We start from the raw sequence: 25,126 nt of genomic DNA, 5'->3' as shown, positions 1-25,126 counted from the left end.
GGACCACAAAGATAATCAGAGAGGTGGGACACCTCTCCTTTAAAGTCAGGCTGAGAAAGCTGAGATTGCTCAGTTCAAAAAAGAGAAGGCTCTGGGGAGACCTTTATTGCATCCCTCCAGGACTTAAAGAGGGAATTTAAGAAACACTTTTTAGCAGGGCCTGTTTTAATATGACAGGAGATTTGTTTCTTAAAGAAAAAAGAGGGTAAATTTAGACTAGACATAAGGAGGAAATTCTTTACAGTGGGGGTGATGAGGCACTGGAACAGGTCGCCCAGAGAAGCTGTGGATATCACATTCCTGGTATTGTTCAAGGTCAGGCTGGATGAAGCTCTGAGAAAGCTGGTCTAGTGGAAGGTGACCCTGCCTGTAGCAGGGGGGTTAGATCTGGATCACCTTTCAGGCCCCTTCAAACCCAAATGTTCTGGGTTTATGATGCTAAACCAGCTAACAGTAGCGTGGTTTTTATGTCTTTGATTTTTGTAATTTATCTCAATAAGGTTTCTAAAAAGTGTTATAGGCTCCAATTCTAACAAACAAATTTTACCCTTAGTAACTCTCTTGTCCATCCTTCTTACCTTGGCTTTTTATATTTACCTTTCTATTCCTGTACCTGGAATGAGTTTAGCGCAGGAATCATGAGCTTGTGGTAGCAGCACCTATAACAAAGGGTCAGAATGGATCAAAAGGAATGGAGCAGTATAATAAGGAAAGGTTCTTTGTGCCTCTTACACTTCCTATTCCTCCTGAAAGAATTTAACTGAAGGCAGGGACATGCATTTCTTCAGGTGCATGTGATGCACTTGCTGGGAGAGTTCAATTCTCCTGGGCTGACCACCAAGCACTTCCACCCTCATAAATGTTTATTGAGAAATTAAAGTCATATGAATGCTGGTTTATTTCTCTTTCTGGAATAACATCAAGTGACTTCATATCTTACTGAGTCAATCCAAACTTGTTAGTCCTTTAAGAAGCCCTTCTTGGATGACAGCCCACGATAGCACTATTTTCCAGGGCCAAGAAATAAAGCTTAAATTATTTAAAGTGTGAAAGATAGGAAAAAATGTTCACATTCTACTCTATAAATACAAAAAAAAATTATAGGGCTTTCAGCCAAATACCATGGTACACTAGAAATTCTTATGCCACATATGCATAATAATTCTTGTTAATGCTAAATGGAACTGTTGTTACTGATCATATTTAGTTTGGAAGAGATCAGCAGTGAGTAACTGTGTTCTGTAAAATGCTCAGTCTTATTCTGGAATTCAAATGATAGTTAAAGAATATCAGGTGGTGCTTTTTTATGCACTTTTTTTTCTGCTGGAAAAAAGAGTTAGTTAAAAAAGTCAATTTCCTTTTATCAAGTATTTATCTTAGAACTCTTTCAGTTTATATACGCCATTAAATATTCTCTAACTCAGGGTAATCTAATAGCCTGCTGCTAGAATATAGAGGCTAGGTTAATTACATGGAAGATGAAGACCACAACTTCAAATCTTCTGTAGTAATTGATGTGACGTATGTTCCATGTAGGTACCATACCCACCACATTTTCTGAAATCTTATTCTTCTGGTAACTTTCAGTAAAAGGTTTTTATGAGCTCATTCTGCTGGTAGTGATTCCTCCCATCAAGAGGAAGTTCTTCTGAACCCTTACCGTCTGGTTTTGCAGTGCCGGTTTCTGACCTTAGATTGGTATTGTGTGCCCAGTGAAACAGAATGGGGAAGGCATTCCATCTGAGGTACTTGGGTGAAACTGGAATAGCAGAAGTGTAATGATGGTGCTTAAATGAAGTACAATGGTAGGAGTTTTAGGACAGAATTTACTGCTGTTAACTACAGCATGTTAAATGACCAAGGAGAAGAACTGGTCTTTCATGCTTTCTACATGCTCTGTGACAATTTGTGTAGCCTGGGTCTTCATATCCCAAACTCCCTGTGCCCTAAGCTGCAGTAAACACCTCAATGGTCTCACCAGGCTGAAACCTATCTCAAATCCTCCATCCTTGCTCCCATCTGAGGTCATCTTGTGAATCTGATTTGTGCCATCTCTACACCATGGCATTCCTTGCACTCATGTGGCACTTCTCTCACTGTTGCCAAATTCTGCTCCTGAGTATCTCAACAGCATGACTTCAGTGGAGCTGTCCCTTTGCCTGCAGCTTTCCCATCACCAGCAAGTGTTCCTTCTCTCCTAAGAAGGTGAGTCTAGTCTTGCTATGGTGGTGGTGATGCAGCCATATTATCCATTTACCCCTTGTCTTGTCATCCCTGAAAATGAGCAGAAACAGGAATGGGAAAAAACCCCAGACCTATCCTGTCACCATGTCCACACACCAGTATTGCTGCCACCATGTCCATGGCTGTACTGCCTTTTTTAATCCCACTGGCCTTTTCTTCTTTTATTCCCAGCAGTTCCTTCTCAAGGCTGTGCTATTCCTAGTGCTATTCCAAGGCTGTGCTGGACCTAGTGGAAAGGAGACAGCTTCTATAAGTAGTGAGAAGGGAAGGAAAGAGAAGAGGAAGAGATAGCAATGGATTACTTTTTTTCTCTGCTTTCTTCTATTTTGACAGACTCAGATTTAAGGAATATTTCTCAGTTTACTGGAGGATGGCTACTAGGCAACTGAGAAGGAGGAGACCTGATTTTTCCTATGTGTTAGGCTGGGTATTTCCAGCAGAGTTAGGAAAGAACTAATATCACTTTTCAAGGCTCTGCTCACTAGAGCACAGCCATGGTCCCCCATGTTGAAAAGGGGTGTTCCAAACTGGAAGAAGTGTGAGGAAGGAATTGTATGGTCAGGAGATGACCATGCTGCACAGGGGGATGGGAGGAGGATGTGTGCACTGTGCAGCACTGCACAGAGAGCTGAGTAGCTGTGCTATTGTTCTAAATTTAAAAGCAATAGGATGGTGTCAGCATCTTCTTGCAGCCAACTTAGCTGTGCTGAGTGGCAGCACTAATTAGCACAGGAACACTGCTGTGCTAATGCAAATGTGCAGGACTAAGCAAGGATGGGTGAGCTGAGCCAGGTGAAGGCACTGCTCTGCTTCAGGCTACCCCTGCTGCACGGCTTAGATGCTGAAAGAGCTTGGCTGGCACAGCCTACCTGTAGGGAGACACTGTAGGGAGAATCATTTACTGTTCATAAGTACTTAGGTGGGAAAGCATTAGAGAAGGAGAGAGATTAAGTGAGTTGAAGAGCAGGCTTGGCATAATAACAAAGTGGGAAGGATTTTTTTTTATTATTTAATTTTGTACTTTAAAAGGTGATTAGAGAGCTCCGATGGTGATATTGGTGATTCTTTCAGAATTAGTATAAATATAAGAACTTCAGGGGGGTAAAAAATTAAGAAATATTAAAATGAAAGGACAGAACACTTCAGCAGTATCAGTGGTTCTGTTCATTTTAAAGGTGCTTACTAAAGTCTGAAACAGCTGTGTCAGGTGCCCTGATAGAAGTCTGAATCTTACTGCATCAAAGGTTTTGTTTCTGCTCTTCCCTCCTCCCCACCTTTAAGTAGGTTTTTGTTCATCTAGTTCGACAGATAGCTTTCCTGAACAGAACCAACAGCAGCTTTTGACATTATTGTGGTTTCTGCAGCAAGCTTCCAGTGTGAAACAATCCTGAAATATGAATGCAGTGGTTCTCTATTTGTCTCTTTTGGAAGTAATGCTAATTAAAATTTTAACTTGAACATTTAATGGCTAATTGTTGAAGAGATGAATAGGAAAAAATATTGTGTTTGAAACCCAGACAGGAAATTGCTCCAGGGAGGAAAATGAAAGGGGTAAAAAGCAGCAGTGGTCAGGGAGAAGGGAAGAGGGGAAGGGGAAAGTGTAGCACTGTTAATGGTCCAAAAGGCCATCTCATTTTCATCCGGAATGCTGTCATGAGAAACTTAAGACACTAGAAATAAAATGAACTTTCACAGTTAAACATTAGAAATAGAATGAAATCACACAGTTCTGTGAGAATGAGAGTAATTTACCTTTGTGCAGCCTGTTGAAGTTTCTTGACCTACTTTTGTACCAAAACCAGCAGAAAATAATTGAAATATTTAAAATTTGGGATTCTGTGTTGGCTGAGTTTGACATTGATAGTGGGCATCCTCTGCTCTGTTTGGGAAGCTGAAGTTTTTGCTCCTTTCCTAGTGGTTTTCCAGGGGAAATTGCAAAGGTTCTGGCATTCCACTTGATCTGAAGCCTTTAATTAGAGTCAGACACAAGGCTGAAAGATGCCTTCAACCATCCAAGGTCATAAATGCCCAGACTCACTCTGTGCACTGTGAGTCCTAGAGCAGATCTCATTTGTCCATACTCACAACCAGAAATTAAGGAGTTCACTTAGTTTTTAAAATCCATACGAAAAAGTTGGTATGCATTGTAGAATTTAATGTGTGACCATAAATTAACTTGGAGAAGGGGAAGTGATAATCCACTTGAGATAAAATTTTCTATGCACTGCTACAGCCTCATTTTGATGCAGATTTGATTCCGTTTTCAAATCTTCATACAATGATGATCTATTTCAGATACTGTGTAAACCAAGATTTGATTATCTGCACATGAGTTCAGACAGGGCAGAAGGCAGAAAAGAGTAATTCTCTTATAAAAAAATAAAATTGTTACCTTCACAGTTATTGAATCTCTGTTTGAAAAGAAAAGAGCATAATCAAACAATTAGCTTTTCATAACCAAAGATAACTGTGAAGAAGCTAAATCATGCATTTGATCTCTCTGCCAAAAGTAACAGTTGAAAGATAAGCTTTCTTCAGAATAGGGAAAGTGACATTTCAGAAATAGTGTTGCTTCCACCTTTTCTCCCCTTTTCCCCTTTGTCAAGAAAATAGAAAAACAAGACCAGATCTAAAGAAATATACAAATATGGAGCTGATAGATGCCAGCTTTAGAGCAAAACAGAAGCAAAGGAGAAACTCTAGAGTGTTATTATTCAAGTGTTATTTCTATACTTCTTTCCTACAGCAAATTTGTGTATGTTTGGGTTTTTTGTTTGGGGTTTAGTTTTGTTTTGGTGTTTGTTTGTTTGGTTTGGTTTTTTTTCTTAGTAACAGTGGTTAAGTCTTCACCAAAACTTTGGTAAGACTATAGATGAAAATCAAACTGGAAGCAATGCTGTGGTATGTGGCTCTCTCTGAAGGCTTATAATTTGAATTCATGGGGTCTTGGTCAATAAGCAGATAAGAGTGACTTGAATGCAACACATTACATCTATGAGAAAAAAGGATGGCAGGTTAACAGTTGTTTACCTGCAGCTGGTCACGAACTATTAATGGTCTTGTTAAAACTCTGTCTTTGGTGAGTCTGGCAGCCCTCTGTAGGTGGGAAAATAATTAATTTCATTTAAAGTTGATAGCTATGAAATTAACACGCAGAACCTAGAAAATATTGAAAAGGAAACCCAGGTTACATAGCAGATTACATAATCTGTGCTTTCCTCCATGTAGTCTGGATATGCATGTTCTACTTTTCAAAGTGCGGAGGTGAAACAAACTGAGACTTGTTCATTACTAACTACTATCAGGATAAGTAAAAGACTGTACCCAGATTATGTTTTCTGGATAACAAGGATGGGGAAAAAGCTAACACTTCCCTGTCAGACTGTGTTCATGGATTATTATCATCTAAAAAATCCCACAGTTGTTCACTACCTCAAGTATCCAAATTAATGTGTTCTGACCACTGAATGCAATTCTGTTTCCCCAACAAATCAGATTTTAAACAATTACACCCTCAATACTTCACATGGATGCTTTCCTGCAGTTTGATTGAATATCCCCATCCCTTTCCAGTAGGAAAATCCTTAAAAACTGATGGTAAAATGTTCCAGTAAAAGGCATTTGAAATAATTTCAATTTTTTTCCCTTGCTTTCAATATATGATAATTTCCTTCTTGCTTTGGAAAGACTTAATTTCAAATTCATTCCATATTGGTTAGTTAGAGACATAGTATGATATATTTTGTTCTCTTCCCCCAAGAACAGAACAAATAGGAGGTGATTAGGACTTTTATTTCACTGAATTTCTTCAGGAAGCCCAGCCTTTTGACATAATTAGTTGTTTTGCACTATAAGCTCATTCAATCCTTTAATTTCTCCACATAGGAACAGGCTGTGGAGTTCTCACATTGTCTGAGTGTGACTTGGAGTTGAAGAGAATTAAAACTCAACTAGTTCCTTGGAAAAGACCCTTCTGATCCCAGTGTTGCTAAAGATGTGAAACAATGACATGGCACTTACACTAGATCATCACAGAGCTGATCCATAAATCCCTGGGCCATTGTCTTCCAAAGAAATTTGGAACAACACCAGTGTTCTAAAGCATGGAACCAACTCATGTAATCAATATTTTTTCTGTTCAGGTGCATCCTGTAGCTTTATGTACAAATGCAGTATGAAATGATGAAGTGCTTCCCAAGGCAGAAAATAAATTCTAGATTTTTGTTCCAGAAACAGTATTTTGGGTAACCTGCATCCCTAGATTACTTTAGTTAATATAAAAACAGAAAAAAAGTGAAATTGTGGAATGAGGTTTGAATTAAACATGCATGGATGCACTTTGAGTATTATTGCAGGACTGAGAAAGTCCTAGTCCTTAGGAGACTTGTCATTAAATTAGCCCAGCTTTACAGTGTATGTCTGCCTCCAGCCTGCCTAGTTCCACAGAAACTGTGACATCATCTTCTGACTTAAAGTCTTTAAAAGGTGTTGAGGTTAATACAAGGTAACAAAGGCAAGAATGAGCAAAAGCCTTGCACAACCTTGTGGACTACACAGGATCTGTTTTCTCACTTCCCTGTCTTCTCCCTAAGTGTTTTGTAAGCTACTGCAAATTCTTTATTCTCTTTTCCTGTGATTTCTCTCTTGTTTGAAAGCTTGTCTGTATCCATGGCTTGACTTGTCTCCAGAGCTGTGTGTGCTTGTGGGCTCAGAACTGTGCCGTAAGACTCTTACAGGTTTGCTGCCTTTCTGGTAGCAGTTATGTAATTGCAGCAACATGAGTTTTACATCAATAACTCAGGCTCAAGGTGAATAAAATCCTTTCAAAAGGCAGACTTGGGTTAAGAAAAACCATAGAACATCTTGGCAAGAGAAAAGGTCACAGACTGCCTATGCAACAGGCAGGGGACCTGAAATAGGTTCTTTAACTCAAAATAACTTAAACCACTATATCCTGATAAGATCTACATATGCAATACTGTTGGTTACATATTTCGTATTCTAAGAAATTTTCTGCCACTTCAGAAGCAAAGAGTGGAAACCAGGAATGCAGTGTAATAATTGGAGAAGTGTGTGATGTCAAGTACAATCCACTTTAATAGGCACCAGAGCTACTGCACCACGAATTATATTAGTCTCATGTCTTTTGTGTGAAGCCTTGTCAAGCACATCTCTGGCTTAACCCAGTATTGCCCAGTCTAGCTGTGTCTCAAGCCCAGTCTAGTTTTTTCTCAAGCTCCAACCCCATTCACCCCAGACACAGAGGAAGGAAGGGCTGAAGCTGGACCATGACATTCTGTCTTGAGACATGTAAAACCAGAAGGTCTATCACCTGACCTGGCACATTCAGGGTCATAATATAAGAAAGAGAGGTGTTCTCTTTGTGGTGTTGCTTGGTCTCCCCAGCCTGGCTGTGGCCCGTACCTGTGTGATGTTGAGATCCTGAAGGTGAGTGGGTGAGAGCTCACTGCAGGCTCCAGGTGTGCAGAGTGTGTTCAGTCTCTGTTAAGGGCTCTTTGCTGCCTGTAAGTCACATTACCTCAGTGTGGTTATAATTGCTAGAGAATCAGCTGTGCCATGAGTGACTTCACAACATTCAGGCAGAGAAAGATTTAATCTTTCTTCTTCTACCAATGTCAGCACAAAGAACTTGATTGTATTATCACCAGAGTGGAAAATACTGTCCCCTGCTGAACACACTCAATCACCTCCTGACACTGGTTTTTGTGAGTGCTTCTGCTCACCTTCTTTCCTGAATGGAACTGTATGTTCCATCAAATTTAATTCTTCATTATTTTTTTGTTAAATGTTTGATATTGTCAGCTACAGAGTTTTCCTCCCTCACTGCTTAAAGCATGTGATAGCTTGTTAGGCCACATTTTATACCATATTTTTACTCCCCACAGTCTCAATAGTGTCAGGTTGTCACAACAAATAAAACTTTTGCAACACCTTCCTGAAGGGGTGTATTCCTTTTTGTTTTCTTTTATTGTTTTTTCATTCGGAAAGGTTGAATCAGGTAACAGCTACAATAGAAGAGCTACTTAAGAAACTGTTATCTAGCATGGGTGCTGGCTCCATGCTCTCCTTTAAACTGACCCCAAGATGTACAGCCACCCACTGAGAAGCTGAGAAAGGTATTTTACTAACTTATCATTTGGTTATGTCACTTTCAGCCTGTAAGTAATGCCATCAGGATTGAAAACACATTTAACCTATTTTCTGAGGCGTTTATATACTCTTTTCTTTAAGCAAGGTTCAGCTGAAACTGTGGCTAGGGTCTTATTAAGTTAAGCCCTGCCTCTTCAAATAATTTCCTTTTCAAAAGGTTATTACTTCCATTCCATCATCGCCAGTGTTGAAGGAAAAGCCGCTGTCCAAGCAGTCTTCCTTTAACACTCAGTTTATGCCAGCTGGACAGGGTATCCAGTAAACATCAGGTGTAGGTTTTTCTATCATTTTCACTTCATCTTACAGTAATTGGGCATTGATCTAGGGTCTAGATTTTCAGACCATTGTTTCTTTTGTCAAGCTGGCTTATGAACCAACTTCCAGTAACATAGTCCAGAGAAAGGCACTTTCCTCTCCTAGAACGTTCAGATACCAAGTTCTCCCTCCAAGCTGCTCAACCTTCTTCTGTGTCTCAGTAACCTCCAAGGACATCACAAGTGGCACAGAAGTGAGATGCAAGTGAGATCACAATCCTCAGGTGATTCCGACTACAAACCTCTGCCCCTTCCAGGGCTTCCTTCGAGCACAGGATTCCTCTGACTGCTGAAGCATGGAATCTGCTTGCCTGAGCCTAGTAGGAGGGCACAGGGCAATTCTCAAGATAAAAGTTGTATTGCTGCACTGTGTTAATTGTAAACATTGCATTTTATTTGAAATTAAGAAAAAAAATTATTTGTGTAATGCTCAATAGTGTGCATAGGGATATTGCCTATGAACAAGACATCACAGCTGTGGTTCTGCTCTCTTCTCACCCCAGATGTTTCCCTACAGCTTCATGTCTGGCTGGGACACCTTGTAGCAATTTACAAGCAGCTGAGCCAAAAGATGTGCAACAAAAGACAAAAATATTGAAAATTAGAAACTAGGGGGCATGTAGTGCAGCGAGCTGCGTCGTACATGTACATGAACATCTTTGATATTTCATGATAATAATCAGGCGAAAACTCCAATAGAGATTCTGCATTTGCAGATTTAAAAAAGAAAAAATTCCCCTGTGTACATAAAGATTCCAATGGTCATAGGCAAAGCTAGAACCGTCTCACTGCTGACAAATACACAAAACTGACTCATGGAATCACGTTCTAAAACAAACTTCCCCTCTGTGACTGTGTTTATGTGTTAGCCCTTGAAAATTCCTTCTTGAGACCTCTGAGCATTTCTGATGCATTCCCCTTGGCCCATTGATTCTCAAGAGCATATTTAAAGACCTTAATAAATTTCTCTTTTGGGTATGCCCCAGAGGCAGTTCTCAAATGCTCCCAGCTTCTCAAATACTCTAAGTAATCTGAGCTCATTCTCTGTGCCTCAGTGATGATTAAATCCATGCCATTTTTGAGTCTGACCTACATTTTGGCTTCAACCTTTCAACCTTCATTTTTTAGGCATAGAGCAGTTTTTCTTCAAATGGGAAAAATGTGATTTTATTTATCATCTTTTTATTCAAATACCTGTGGCTTTTGTTTAGTTAGGAAAAAGTATTTCCAAACTACCAATAAAATCAGTGTTTTAGACAGAATTATTAGAACAGTTTGGTGAGTGGTATCTGTCAGGAAAGACGCCAATACTGTATTTGGAAACCATGATTTTTCTGTACTGTGATTAGTGAATGAGTGAATGAGTCAGAATCATATGGGCGTGTCCCACAGTCATCAGCTGGGACTTGGCAAGTTCTGGAACACAAGACTAATCACAGGAAATCCAAGAGACTTTCTGTGGTACATGCCAAGAATGAGATCTGATTAGCTTTAAAGTGGTTCAGATAGATGTTTAGTCTGTGTTGGACTGGTTTTAGATTGCCCTTTCTTGGACTACCATTTACTTGTACAAAATTAGCCTCTCCTAATGATACTCTTTTTAGCAGGATCTAAGGTTGATAAGTCAGTTGTGATGGGAAATATCATTAGAAGAAAAAAAAATATGAAATTAACTTTTCTTGCACATATTCCAATTATTTAATTTCTGTATTTTATTTTATGTTATTTACAAAAATTGTTACTAGACATGATGGAGCTTATATTTAATTCCATCATTAGTGATGTGTTAAATTTGCTGCTATCACTCACATTTCCAGACACTTTTACTGTAGAAAATGGAAGATAATTGGTACTTCAGGCAGGCTACAAATCTTTCCTGGCAGCTGTGTACCACTCACAGTACAGTGATTGCAAAAATTAGTTAATTCAAGAGGAATATTATATTCCTTGAGCCCTGGCATAAATCTCTCCAAATTCTGCAGGCATTACTGCCATCAAGTTAAAAGATAGATTTCCACCAGCCTACTTGATTCTGTGCATTCTTCCTGATTTAGATGCCACTTTTCTATAACTGATATATGTTGCCTGTTAGGTCCTCCAGAAGAGACTTTAAATGGAAGGAGTCAGGAATATTGGGCTAGTCTGTTGCTTTTATTTACCGATCTTCTTAGGGCTGTAAATTCGAAACTGCTGGTGTTTTCTACTTCATTACCTTTGCAAATGAAAACTAATGAGGGTGCAGTGTTTATGTATTGATAAGAGTCTGTCTTTTCATACATTTGTGATGCTTTTCTATTTTAGTGTTAAGAAAATGACTTTAGAAATTTCTCTAACAAACCTAAAAATTTTTTTCAATATTCACCCAAGGAGAGTTCATCTAGATTTGATACAATTGTCCACGCAGCCTTGTGTTCATAAACTTTTACCAAATGTTGTACTTCAAGCATCATTAATTTTCATATTTTTTATGACAAACCCAAGATTCAAGAACATAATACAAGATACACCAGTATTTTTAGACCAGTTAAAATCTCCCTAATGTCAAACATTGCCCATGCAAAGCCTCAGATGAGGGGGTTTCAGAAAAAAAACAAATCTGTTGTTGCAGCATACCTGCATGTGGAACTTTGGCTCTGCCTAAGTTACTCAGACCTTGACCACTTCTTGTGGACCAGGAGTTAACCTCAAAATTATACTTACATATGAAATAATTGTAATCAAGTATGCATTTTTGGTCTACAATGTTGAGCACAAGCAAAAAGGTACAGCCTATTTTGAGGGGTAAGTCTAAACTGAGTTCATAATGCGAATAGAACAACTGTGCGAGGGAGCAAGGTTCTCTCTGAGAAAGCTCATCTTATTTGCTGACTGAACTGGTTTGCTACTAACTAAAAGGGGAACAAATCTGCGAGCCTAATAGTGCCACTCTTGTGGTGGGGACAGCCATCAATGAATTTTTCCAAGTTCTTTTCATTTACAGAAATTAATGCCAGAGGTTATGATAGTCAAGTGAGGTAATGGTTGATCTCCTTGTTTTGTTAATTGGTTTGGATGGGTTTTTTTGATAACACAGTACTCTATTATAATAGTCTTCTTGTTCTATTACCTAGAAGAAAATAAGCTTCATTGTTAAAGCCATGGAATTATGGTTTTGTTATGAATTTTGGCAGAATGTTGGGAAAATGCATTTTCAAGAAGAGTAACTACTTTGCACAGAAAAACTGTTGTTACAATAAACCATCACAGCTGGCAAAATTCAAAACGTGGGCTCTTCACAAAGTTACAACAATTCTTTTACTGAACTGGAACTGAGAGCAAGAGAATTGAGAGCAAGCTGAAGACAGGAGATGATTCTCATATCCTATTGCAAAGTGAGAAATTAGCAAGGCTTCAGATGTTGGGCTGAAAGAGATTCTCATCAAGACCTGTTACTGGCTAGCACAGGAAATATAATTACACTCATTCCCATGAAAATTCCCATCTTGGAAGATGCAATTATGAACATCAATAGTAGAATTAAGAATTTTGGCTTCCTCTGATTGAACTCATATTCAAAGCAGGAAGATTTATAGTACAATCCTCTTTTTTTCTTTTCTTTTTTTGTTCGTTCTTTATTTTTCCCCGTTAGATAGCTGTGCAGGAGCCATGGGATTTGAAACTTGATAGAGCCTCTTGCATGAGACAGATGAGTGGGTTGTTGTATAGAGGTTCAGCTGATGCAATGCAAGCACATTGATACAGCATAGGCTATGAATGAGGCGCATATTTTTAAACTCAGCTCTCTGGTGATCACTGATGAAAAAAAGTTTCTGCACAAAAGAGGAGAGTAGGCATAATCACCATTGCACCTAAAACCTGCAAACCCACAGAGAATAGCTAAAAAATATTTGAGCGTGTTTTTCTTGAAAAAAAGAATTATTGGGCTGTCTGAAAATAATTTTGAGAAGAGTTGTTTTCGAAGTACCTGTTTTTTCCATTAGTTTTCCATTAATTCTGATAAAATATGCCTTTATGAGTTTGTATTATTGAACCACACAAAGTACTGCGTGCTTTACAAAGGTGTATAATGATGTGTATGAAAGAATATAAAAAGAAGTTGAAAACATGCATGAATATGCAAATTACTAAAGCTGGTGAGTCATTCTGGTCATTTTAGAGAGGTAACAGGCACAGCTCAGATAAGAAATTGCAAGATCCTAAGCTAACAGGAAAGAAAAGCTGAAGACAGAAAACAGCCCAGTAAATTCTGCTTCTTGTGACAAATGCCACAAGCTGAAGAGAGGCTTTGTGCTTGAAAAAGTGAAGCAAATGCATTAACAGCTTACAGGTAATGACAATTAATGCTCGCAGCATGAACAAAGAATGGCAGCAGTATTGCTGCAGATAAGGAAACTCAGGGGAGTAATGGACAGTTTTGGACAAAGTAGAAGATCAGTATTCAAGTCATCATGATCCCAAAAAATATTAGTACAGTAGAAGAAACACTGATAGGGTTAGGTAAGTGGGAAAAACTGAATATTTTGCTTCCATGCAGGCTTATTACAGTTGGCTGCACTGAGGAGGCATATGAGACAAATGCATGGGTAAATAACAAATGTTTGAAGTAGTAGCTGCTAAGACTGCATAGAATAAAAATGCATAATTCATTAAAATATGCAACTTTTTGGAAGGCTGGGTACTCAAGACACAAAAGAAAATATCTGAAACATGTTCCAGGATTTAGGGAGGCTTTCTAAAGAGAACAGATAGGAAGAGGAGAAGCCTATTTCTAAAACCCTTCCAGAATTCTGGACTCTCAAAAATGAAAGGAAAAAAAGGAAATAAAAAGAAGTGAGGCCACTTCCCTCAAAATTACAGAACAAGAAAGAGAACCAATAGACATGACATTACATAACAGTCACTACAGACAAGAGAATTAATAATAATGTGAATGGTTTTAACCAATTAAATAAGCATGTTCTTAAATGTCTTCACATAGTAAAAATGTCCCTACATGGTGGCAAATAGTAAGGCTGTTAATCATAGAAAGATAGACTAGGAAGCCCCTCATTTCCTACAGCTTGTCTATGCAGGAACAAGTGAATTCTTCTCTGGCAGGATTGCTGCATGTCAGGTACAATTTTTACTGGTTTACATGGACTAATGCTTGAGAGGTTGTTTTGTCCTGTTAACTCCACCACTACAGATGAGTTGCAGATCTCCAGCTGAAATTCTAGGTACTTGATCCCACTTTCATCATTGTGCATGATGCAAATGCTCCTTCTTGAAGTCTGCAGAATTCCCACTCCTCACCGTAGCTTGCTTAGGTGCTGTTAGCACTGAATACAAAACCTGCAAGAAACAGCAGCCTCTGTGCTGCTTTAGACAGACACCGTGTTTTTGTTTCCTCAGGGCACCAGAGGAACGGCTGATTGCAATTGCACTGGCAGATGCCTTTCCTTCTCTGCTTTGAGGCTTTTCTTGTTTTGTGGCTGCAGCTCAGTGAAGTGAGAGGAATGCCTTCTCCGACATGCACAGTTTTCCAGCGGCTCAGATAAAGCCAATGAGCAAACATGTACTTCAGGGTAAAGAGTGTCTTTACAAATATATGTCAGGTTTTGTTCTCTTTCGTGTGCAGAGACCAAAGATGAAGTGACAGATTGGCTAGACGTTCAAAATGTGCTGATTTTTTCTGCAACCTGAAACATCAGAGCTGGGCAGGAAGAAGGCCACAATCAGCTGTAATAGGATCACTACAGAGCTAATGTACAGCATGTTTATGCATACACCCTTTTTTAAATGTAGTGCAACATAAAATACACTGAATTTTGCAATTTGTTTTCTTTCCCTAGGGTCAAAAAGTCTTTTACATTCATTAAGTACTTCAACAAACTAAAAGACAACTTTCTCTGGAGTAAGATCTGAAAGCTAAATAGGACAGGTAGACAGACAGACAAAACTGCTCTATCCAATTGAAGCTGAAGAGTCCTTCAGAATTAAAAAACTTCTTTGGAGTTGTGTGTTCATGGGCACATAAGAAAACTTCTCTTATCAAGACACATTTTAGTATTGAAAAACCCTGTTGATCAGAGTTTTTTTTAGGCAGGCAAAAATAAATTATTAGGATGTTCCTAAAACATCACTAGATTCTGCGAAGGAGTTCTAGGCATGTATCTGGTAAGTTAGTATGTTCCCTCATGCCTTTACAATCAAGGTTAGGAGAGGCACACCTCATTAACCTGCATAAACTATTAAGAAGCAGCAGAAAAGAAAGAGTCCCAAGGCTGACTGTCCTTCAATTATTACAGCTTTCCTGCTAAAAGTAAAATTAGAAAGACGAAAATGCAATTAAACCCTAACCACACTACAAGTTGAAATCTTTACTTTGAATTTCTCCATAATTTTGTTCTTCAGTCAATACACTTCATATCAAATTAATCCTGGAGACACTACTCATTCTCTGTCTGAAGACTAGAAGATCTCCCACTCTCCAGATTTCCAGTTTCCTTTCTCTTTATATTTCACTTCCCCCCTGTAGTAGCCAGTTGTAATGGGTAAGAGATTCTAGGGTGGGACTGAGGAAGGTTCATGAAATATCAGTGGCAGTAACAGAGGGTCTGGGTCTGTGTTCTTATGCTCACAGAGCAGGAGTAATCAGGTAGCAGCAGCCCTCAAGTTCAGCTCTTCTGTGAAACAGTTCAGTAGTTGCTGTGAAGTGTGGTGAAATACTTTTTTGGTTTTGGGGCACTGGGTTGTGTTTGAAACTTATGTTTACATTGGTTGATCTTCTGTGGGCTCTGATGGGAAGCAGTCCCTCTCCTAGGTATTCCAAAGTATGTTATCTGTTGAGTTTTCACTCTGGCTGTTTGTTCCATATAGGCAGATTATGAAATAGTCATTACAGGTGTTTACACCTGAGATTGTAGATAGTTACAGACTGCCATAATTTAGGGCCAGAAAAATTTTGCTTCTGTGAGCAGGCTGGAATCTCCCACTTTGTTTAAGCGATGGCAAAAGTGTATTAAACTACCTATGGTACTATATTACTGTGTACAACCTGCTTTATTTCTTTGTCACTGTTTTATTCACTGTCCTAAAAAAGTTTTATTCAAAGTCCTAAAAAAAGTTTATTCAAAGTCCTAAAAAAGTTTAAAAACTTCAAAATTTACTTGAAATACTTATGATACAGAAGAGAGTTAAATTATTTTTCACTGCATGAACTTAGCTAAACACACCACCAATTAGCAATAATCTGTTGTAGCATTGAACCTGAAAAAACTCTAGGAAATCATTAGCAGCATTATAAAAGCAAATCCTACTTGCTTATGCTGTCTAGTAATTAGAATATAAATGGAATAAAAAAATGGGGAAATTATTCTTTAAATTACTTATATTGTTTAATGTATCATCCAGTACTTTCTCTAAATAATTCTAGTGGTTAGCTGATGTTTTTTCTCTAGGGAGATTGCTTCACATCCAAAAGATTTCATTGTCAGGAAGTATTCTTTGGATATTTAATCTCAGTTTTTCTCTACCTAATGAAGTCATTTTTGCAAACACTTCTAATCTGGAGACAAGCAACTTACACTAGCAGTTTGATTCCATCATTTGCTAATTGGAGTAACCTTTAAGGAGACTGCTTGTTTGTTTTCAGTTTCATCCACCATTTGTGTCTTTACTTGTGCTGAGGTAATTCAGTGCTCAGTGGTAAAGTGTGGGAAGTACATGAAATTTACTGAGAATGAATCAACAGTTTATCATATTTTCCTCTTTGCACGTATTACTGAGTCTTTGTGGTGCTGCCAACCACATTTGCCTTCCAAAGTTCTGTTTGCACTACAGAGGCAGCACATGGCTGAAATGGCTTAATTAGTCAAATATACTCAAGGTAAAGCTTACAAAGGGTCTAACTGTGCTCTCTTGGGAGGAAAGGAAAAAGGAGGAATTGGAAACTGGTAGTTTCACTGCTGTTATTTGGTGATTTTTATTTTGTCTCTGCAGCTCCATCACACTCTGCCCAGCTGCTGAGCTTCTGTTTCAGTCATTGCTGAGATGGATGCCACACATTTTTTAACATTTGGTATAAAGGACATCATTCCAGCAGCGCCTCACATAACTGTTTGCACAGATCTCAAAATGCCTGATATACCAACTGGGAATCTGGCATTTAAAAAAGCATATTTTTAATTTGAAGCAGATGAAGTTAACTGTGTGCCATGTCTGCAGAGCCACTTCAGAGCCCTGTACCATGAAGTATGAGTGTTTCTGCTGCAGTCTGTTGAAAGCACTGTTGTGGTACTTTACTATGTATTTTTCCAAACCAAAAAATGGGACAGCAAGTTTTGGTGATGTGTTAAAAACAAAAAATGAAGGTGATGTTTACTACTTTCTAGCACTTTATTTAAAAGAAGATTTCTGATCAATGCTTCTCAATTTTTTTGCAGGGTTATGCTGCAGTTTTAGTTATGATATATTACAAACTCATGTACTAGGTAGAAGTTTGTGAAGTTAAAAAATCTTGCTTACTGTTCTTTGGACTTTGGAGATCATGTGTTCCCAGTGACTCAGGAACCCTGACTTCATCTTATTGTCTTTATGGTGCTGCCAATATTTCTGATATTTTGAAAAACCTAAACTGAATTGTCTAAGCCTGAGATGTATTAGAGTATAGGATTAAAAGCATAGCAATTCACTTTTCAGCTGCTGATCTCAACTGAATCCTGCCGTACTGCTGGACTTGTATCTGTGATTTTGGTTCTTCTCTCCTTACCACATAAAAGCAGTTTTTGAGAATTTCTACAGGCAAGAAATTTGTGTTGATTTGGAGTTATCAGATTCCCTCTATTGGGTGATGCATTCCCTCTGAGGGTCATTTGGCATGAGTATGTTTTCTCCTTCACTTGCAGACCACTTTTTATCTCCATATGTTGACAGACTCCAAATAGAGATGAGAGAATTTTGTCCAATGATTTGAAGAGAAGAATAGGAAGGGGGAAGTCTCTGTTGCATCCTCATGGCCATTTTTTGATTTTTTTATTTTGTTAAGATTCAGGGTGATATCTCCATGGAGACAAAACATTGATGGTTGCCAGTATCTTGATTTTTTTCATTATAACTGTAATAAATATATGTAATTTGCAAGGAGTTGTGCTCTAATACACATATACATAATGTATGTCAGTCATCATAAAAGATTATGTCAAGTGACACATAACAGGAATAGAATCTACATTACAAAATGAGGACTAATTTTGTCTATCTAATTAGGGGCAATGGTGACCCCATGCAGAGAAGAATGATATCTGATTACATGCATAAATACAGATAAAACAGGTTAGGGTATTAATTTTTTGTTAGATTTTCTTTATTTGGGAGGATGAAGGATATTGCAAAAATATTTAGGTGAAAAATTCTTATGCCTATCCATCCAAGAGTTCAGGTATATTTCAAGTGCTCTAAAGAATCTGATTTACTGTTAATTAGAAGGCAACATTCTTCTAGAGCTCAAAAATCCCATTCAATATTTATAACTGTCATCTCTTTTTCTGTACCAATGGTTTTTGTAATTTGTCCTGATAAATTTCGCCAGTGTTTACAAAGAATTCTCATTAATGTTTAGAATGGTCTTATGTATGTTGACTATTTCCAAAGCCTTTGGTTACTAACTTGCACACCAATGATTTACAAGATTATAAATAAATAAAGGCTTAAAGAGCCTTGATCTGAAACTTGGAAATGGACACCAAACATGCATGTTTCTGAAGAAACCTAAGCACCTGGAATTCTGGATTGAGTGGAAAAGCATAGAATGCCTTGGGCATCCTTTGGTTATAGCAGTATTCTGTCCCTATGTGCTGGGAATAAGCAACAGGTACAATAAGCTAAACTGGTTGAACTTTTCTATATAAAAAATAGCTCATAGCTTTTGCAATTAAATACAGTGGCAAAGCAAATGGGTTTTGGTGCTATATACTCGTTCATGACTTCTAGTGATTTGTGAACAATTGGTGTCAGTAATTATTAACAAATAACAAACAGCAATTAATTTGTGGTGGTAATCAAGGATGATTTATCCATGACTTGTTGCTGATCTGTGGTCCATAATTGCTTTTACAAATGATTGGCTTTTGGAAACATTCTGAGGTGTGTTTCAGTGATAGGCAGTTGTTGCCATATGCTGATCAACTGCCAGTGAGTGTCACTGTACTTGTGCAAAATACTGGCTAATAAGCCTGAGTACAGAGCTGGATAGAAGAACACAGGTCAAAAGGGCAGAAAAGTAGCCATAGCACAGCTGTGTACTTTGTGGAGGCCTCTGTCAAGCAATGACAGGCTTCCTGCTGATTGTATAAGGAGAAGGAGTCAGGATGGATGGACAGACATTAACTGGCAGGGAATGGAAGGGTATCATCTTCCTCAAAAGCAAAACAAAAAACCCAACAAAAACCACTCACCCTAAGCAACTTCTTTACTCTTGGCAGTGAGTCAAAGCGGTGAGTACCCTCTTGCTAAGGACCAATTTCTGTCTCTTTCCTTTGCCCTTTTCACGTGCTCATTTCAGGGTGACAAACTTCAAATTGACCAGGCACAGGTTAAAACTCATTGTTAAAACTTTGTGTGTGCATAATACCAGGTCCCCTAACAGAAACCAAATACTGCAGCCATGAGGTAGGAAGGGGGTGAAATCTAGCACCAGTGGGACTTCAGCAGGAGAGCCTTATTGGGTTTGCAGGTGCCAAGCCCTGAGAATAGCAGGATGAGAATGACAGGGAACACAGCCAAAGAATCTCTGGGAAAACACTGCCCCAGCAGCTGAAGTGAAAGGCTTCAAAGCTCTAAGTGAGAGGCAAAATACAGAACTGCAGATAAGTGACCTTTACCATTTTAAAAGCTGAGACATCTCAGGCACTGTGGACAAAGGCAAATTTTATGTTTTAAGATTATCTCTTCACTGTCACTGCTCACTACCTCTGCCAGAGCAGCCAAAATATGCTTGACTGATCAGCATTTAAGGACAAGGCATTCCAATTACTCCTTCTGCCCTTATTGTTATTTCCTGAGTGCATATTTCATAGTTATCTGAGATTCTTTGAGTACTTTTTTTTTTTTGTTCAGCTGTTGTGAGCTGGTTTTTCAGTAGGGAAAAGACTCAGAAAGACGTTGAATGTCTATCAGAATTTCAAGGGTATTTTGCATGTTCTTTTATTCCAGAGCAGGTAGATAACAGCTAAAGTTAAAAATAAACACAACAAAGACCCACTTTCTAATCCTCCTGCATATCTGACAAGCCATCTAGAGATTGAAGTACTTTCAACCTTGAATATTGGGATGGCTTGGGCTGAAATCCAGGAATGGTTGAAAGTAAGATCAGCAGACAAGATATGCCTTAAGTCACTTCTTAAATTAAACATGATACATGAAAGTGTTCAACTCAAAATAGAATTTGGATGAGATTTAGACATCTAAGTTCAAGATCCTGAATCCACAGACCATACCTAACAGCTTAAATGGCTGAGAACTTGTTGGTTTCCACGTTTTCAACCACTAAATGTTTCTTTCAAGTAGTTTTTATTTTAAAACCAACAACAACAACAACAAAAGCCGTGGCTCAGAGATCCTCCATTAAATTTGCAATTGAGAACATGTCCTGATGAATTTCCTTTTGGGAGGAGGGGTCCCTCACAGGGGGGCATTACTTTGACGCTTCTTAATAGAACATGTGCTGAAACCTACACAAACAGCAGCCGATTCAGAAACTGAACACTGCACTTCTAAGGATTCAGTCACCAAAAGAAGACAAAGATTTGATCATTCACAGCCCATAATGTTTTGCCCAAAGATTTAGAAGGACAGAATGGGGCTATCTGGGTTCTATAGATATTTTGCTTCTCAATGAATCCATTAGTGTTCAGATAACTAAAGCGTAGGCAATAACTTTGCTGTCATTCTGTTGTCTGGGGAGAAATAATCACTAGTGACAGTCTGTTTGCAGCTTATGAATTCAGAACTTTGGAAATAGTTTCAAGCATCACATTCTTTGCAATCAGCATGCACAACAGAACATAGCTATGTCCCAAAGCTGTATTTGTATGCAAGTATTTGTGGTTCTCATCTTGAAGAAACAAGAGAACTTCTTTTCAGGGTCCAAAAGAATCAGAATTGCCACAGAATCATATCTATCAAAATTGTTACTTGTTTGATAAAGAAAGGTTGCCCTTTGAAGAGTTCTGCAATAACATACATGTTTATTTTGAGGATGTCAACAACTGAATGTCTTACTTGGAGAAATTTTCCAGACTTACAGGAGAAAATTAGACGTAGACAGGAATTCTGTTAAAAATATTTATGTAAAACTGTTAGTCTATTTACAGTTGATGTCAAGCCAGATGTGGGAGTTGGGAAGTTTCTGGGCTGGTTGCACTTCAAAGCAAAAAAAAAAAAAAAAAAAAAATCAATTTAGGAATAATTTAATAATCTTTGTTTTAATAAGGACCTTATTTTCAGATTTAGAATACAGTTTATTTCAACCTTCCTTATCATTGCCAAGTGTCTCATCTCATTTTGTAATTTTCATTCTACCAAACATTATCACACTGTTCCTGAACCTTTTGCTAAATTTGAATTGCATATGGAAAAAAAAAAAAAAAACTTGCTAGGAGAGCTTATGGAAGGAAAACATGAGTAGGAAACTAAGTTCCAAAGAGTAGGACATAAATTCATAGACAGGGATCCTTACAAGAAATCGGTCTTTTGGTGGATCAAAGTGAAGAGGAGAGAAAATTGTGAAACCCTGTGTAGGAGAGGAATAGGAAACAGGTCGCAATCAGTGTTGGAATTGTGATAGTTGGGCTGAAACTTAAGTAAGTACAGCAGCATTACCTGTCCTATCTCTTTTACCTAAGTTCAGACTTCCATTGGATCAAATGTAATTTCTGGTCAAGAAGTGGTAATTATTTCCCTATGGAGAATGAATCACAAAAAATCAGACTGTCAAAGGCAATGGGTATTTTTCCTTTCTCTGACCCTTTGGCTGCCCTAATAACCTAGCATCTAATTTGAATCTATAATCAGATAAATATCAATAATATCAATGAGTATTTTCACCAGCCATCCTCCCCAGCTACTCTCCTCAATCACTTTAACTCAATTTTTGTATGAATTTGAGAAACTCCTAACTTCTCTTTCAGCACAGTGTAGTTGGTGACTATGTCTTTACTGAAGTAACCAAGATCCATTACACACCCATGGTAACAGGAGGTTGCTTGAACACCAGACAAAAGAAAAGCTTTGCTTTCTTCTGTCTTTGCACAGCATACCATTTTGGAAGACCCCATTGTTTCATGTCCTTCAGATAAAGAGGGGATAGCAAAAAACTTCTCTAATGCATCATTGCTCCTTTAGTCAACAACTCTTTCTCTCTTTGTGCTCTATCTACAAATAATTAACTTACTTTTACTGCTGGATTTGTGTGAATTTTACATTTTACAGCATCTGGAATATTTTGATATCTTTATTGAAAAAGCTGTCTCTTCTTCTGTTTTCCTGAAAACTATTTTTTAAAGTATTGTTTTAGTCCCATTTCCTGCCTATATCAAGGACCATATCCTGTGATTCGATCTCTTTCTGGTCAATTTAATCTGTTCAACTTTGGCATGATTTTTAAAATGTGCCAGCTAGGTTCTCTAAACAATGTTGCTGCCTATTTATTTAAAATAGTAAACCCATAGGAAAATATATTTGAGCACTTTAATTTAATATAAATTTAATATATCCAAGCAGGATAATTTACAAAACAATCTCTAGAGGTGCATAAGCAAAACTTATTAATCATAACCACATCAGGGTACAAAACTGCAGTACAAATATTTGCACTTCTGTCACAGCCACTTATCTGATCTATGCCAAATGCTGACAGATTTTAAAGACAATCGCATTAAGCATTAATCAAGCTTGAAAGATGCAGCTGAGTAACAGCATACTAAAGAGACATCCATTTCTGAAGACAACGGCACACTCCATATATTCAGCCTCCTATTGCCCTGAAAAATGTTTTAAATGTGCTTCAGTCCCATGCTGTTTCCTTGAGTCTTTTTTGCATCTTTTTCTGATGTATTTTCCCAAAGCTTCTAATATCCCACTCCCTGAAAAATTATTAAATACACAGAACAGGGCTTCTGTCTCAATGGTTTCACTTCACTTAAGAACAGTAGCAGAACAAACCAGGTGGACATGTTTTATTTAAACATTTCTCTGCTCCTGTGTACAACACTGATCATATTTCCACCTACATATTCTCCCATGGTAGCATTTTTTTCTTTCTGTGCCTCCATAGCTTCTCTTCTCCATTCTTAATGTTCTATTTTTTTCTTCCATAGCATCTATTAGACCAGACAATTTTATATTAGCTCTGTTCCTATACAAATTCTTCAAGTCCCTGTTTAATACTTTTTCATGACGCCTTCTCACATTATTTCCAGTGATTTCACCCCACCTCTCATTGTGTCTGTAAAATTGCTTGAATTTCTTTTTCTCTTGTACCAATCTTGTTTGCAAAGCAATCAGCAGGTGCTGCTTTATCCCATTACCAGCTGTATTGTCTCAATTACTGCGTGTGTTCTGCGACATCAGAACACTGTTACTGAGGACTGCACCAGGGCAGCCTTCTGTGCTGCTCCCTCAGGCTCTGTCTGGGCCTGAATCCCACAAGGATCTGTTGCCAGTATCCATCCTGACAGACTTTGGCCTGCTTGAATGCCTTGATCATGCAGGAAGGCTTTTCAAATGCAGAGGCCTGGGTCCATGGACGTGCTTTTTGCCATGACACCCAGATGCTATTTCCTTTCAGAGATCATAGAAAGACATGGCACAGCCCACTGGTTAGGATCTTGTGTCTGTCTGCAGGTGAAACAGAGTTTAAAATAATAGAATAATTTGGTTTGGAAAAGACCTTCAAGGTTATCCAGCCCAACCATTAGCATTGCTGTGTTCACCACTAAAATTGTCCCTAAGTGCCACATCTACACATTTTCAAAATATCCTCAGGGATGGTTATATTATTCAACTGCTTTTGCTGTGCAGCCTGCTTCAATGCTTGACAACCCTCTAGGTGGAGAAATTTTTGCTAATATCCAGCCCAAACCTCCCCTAGCAGAACTTGAGGACACTTCCTCTGCTCCTGCTGCTTAGCTGGGAGAAGAGACTCACAGCCAGATGGATACATTCTCCTTTCAGGGAGTTGTAGAGACCAATAAGGTCTCCTCTGAACCTCCTCTTTTCGAGGCTAAACACCTGCAGCTCTCTCAACTTCTCCTCAAAGGACTTGAGCTTCAGATTCTTCCCCAGCTCCACTGCCTTTCTCTGGATACACTCCAGTTCCTCAATGTCATTTCTTGTAGTGAGGGGCTGAGAACTGAAAACAAAATTTGAGATCTGATCACACAAGGGCTTAGTACAGGGTGACAATTACTGCTCTTGTCCTTCTGGACATGCATTTAGCTGAGAAACAAAATATATTATAAAGCTTGATCAAGGAAAGAGCTCGCATTTGATGCTCTTGTAAAATCATCTTTCCTCAGGCTCAGATTTATACAGTCCATGGGCACTGAACAGATCCTTACAGTTTCCACAGAACACTTCCTTGGCTTCACAGGACACGAGGAAGGGGAATTCATTGTGCGATTTTTTTCCTTCATGAATATACTCCAAGCCAACACATTTGGAGGGGACGCAGTCATTCACTAGCAGGGCTCTATACAAAGGAAGAAATATAAAATATCCAGTTACAACCCTCTAGAGAAGTGCCTGGTTTAACACTAGAAATGTGCCAATAGCATTTGGTCAGAAAACTATACCCTACATGATGGAAAAAAAAAAAGAAAAAAGAAAATAATTATCTCTATGTTCTTCCAGACTGGTCAGAAAATCAAGTTGTGGATGCTCTCAGAGATGCAAGCATCTCAGTCAGAATAAGATGTGGATAGAGGTCTGTTTCCAAGGTATTTCCACCTATTTCTGACTCATCCAGTTTTCTAGATATACTTTGGGTCCTAGTCTAACAAGCCATCTTTTGCTGTGAAAGACTGGAGTAGATGACTAATTGAATCACAGGTAGGAGCCCAGCCAGGTTTTCCTTCTGAAATATTTCCATGTCATCCTTGGGTGATCCAATCTGCTTTGATTTGTATTTGTGCATGTACCAGACTGCATCCTGAACATAAAATTTCCTCTATATGAATCTGTGCTCCATCTTGCCACTCAGCAAGACATCGACCTTGTGAATGTCACGGGGTGAGAGCACAGAGGGGGAAGCAGATGGGCAGAGGATGGATGGGATTGAGAACTATGGAGGAACAGCCATGTGTCAAAAGCAATGATTCGTAGCCAAACACTGGCTCCTGTTTGTATTTTCTTCTGCCTGT

This window comes from Zonotrichia albicollis, chromosome 6, assembly GCF_047830755.1.
Source record: "Zonotrichia albicollis isolate bZonAlb1 chromosome 6, bZonAlb1.hap1, whole genome shotgun sequence".
Classification (NCBI taxonomy): Eukaryota; Metazoa; Chordata; class Aves; order Passeriformes; family Passerellidae; genus Zonotrichia; species Zonotrichia albicollis.
Note: the sequence above shows the minus strand (reverse complement) of the source record.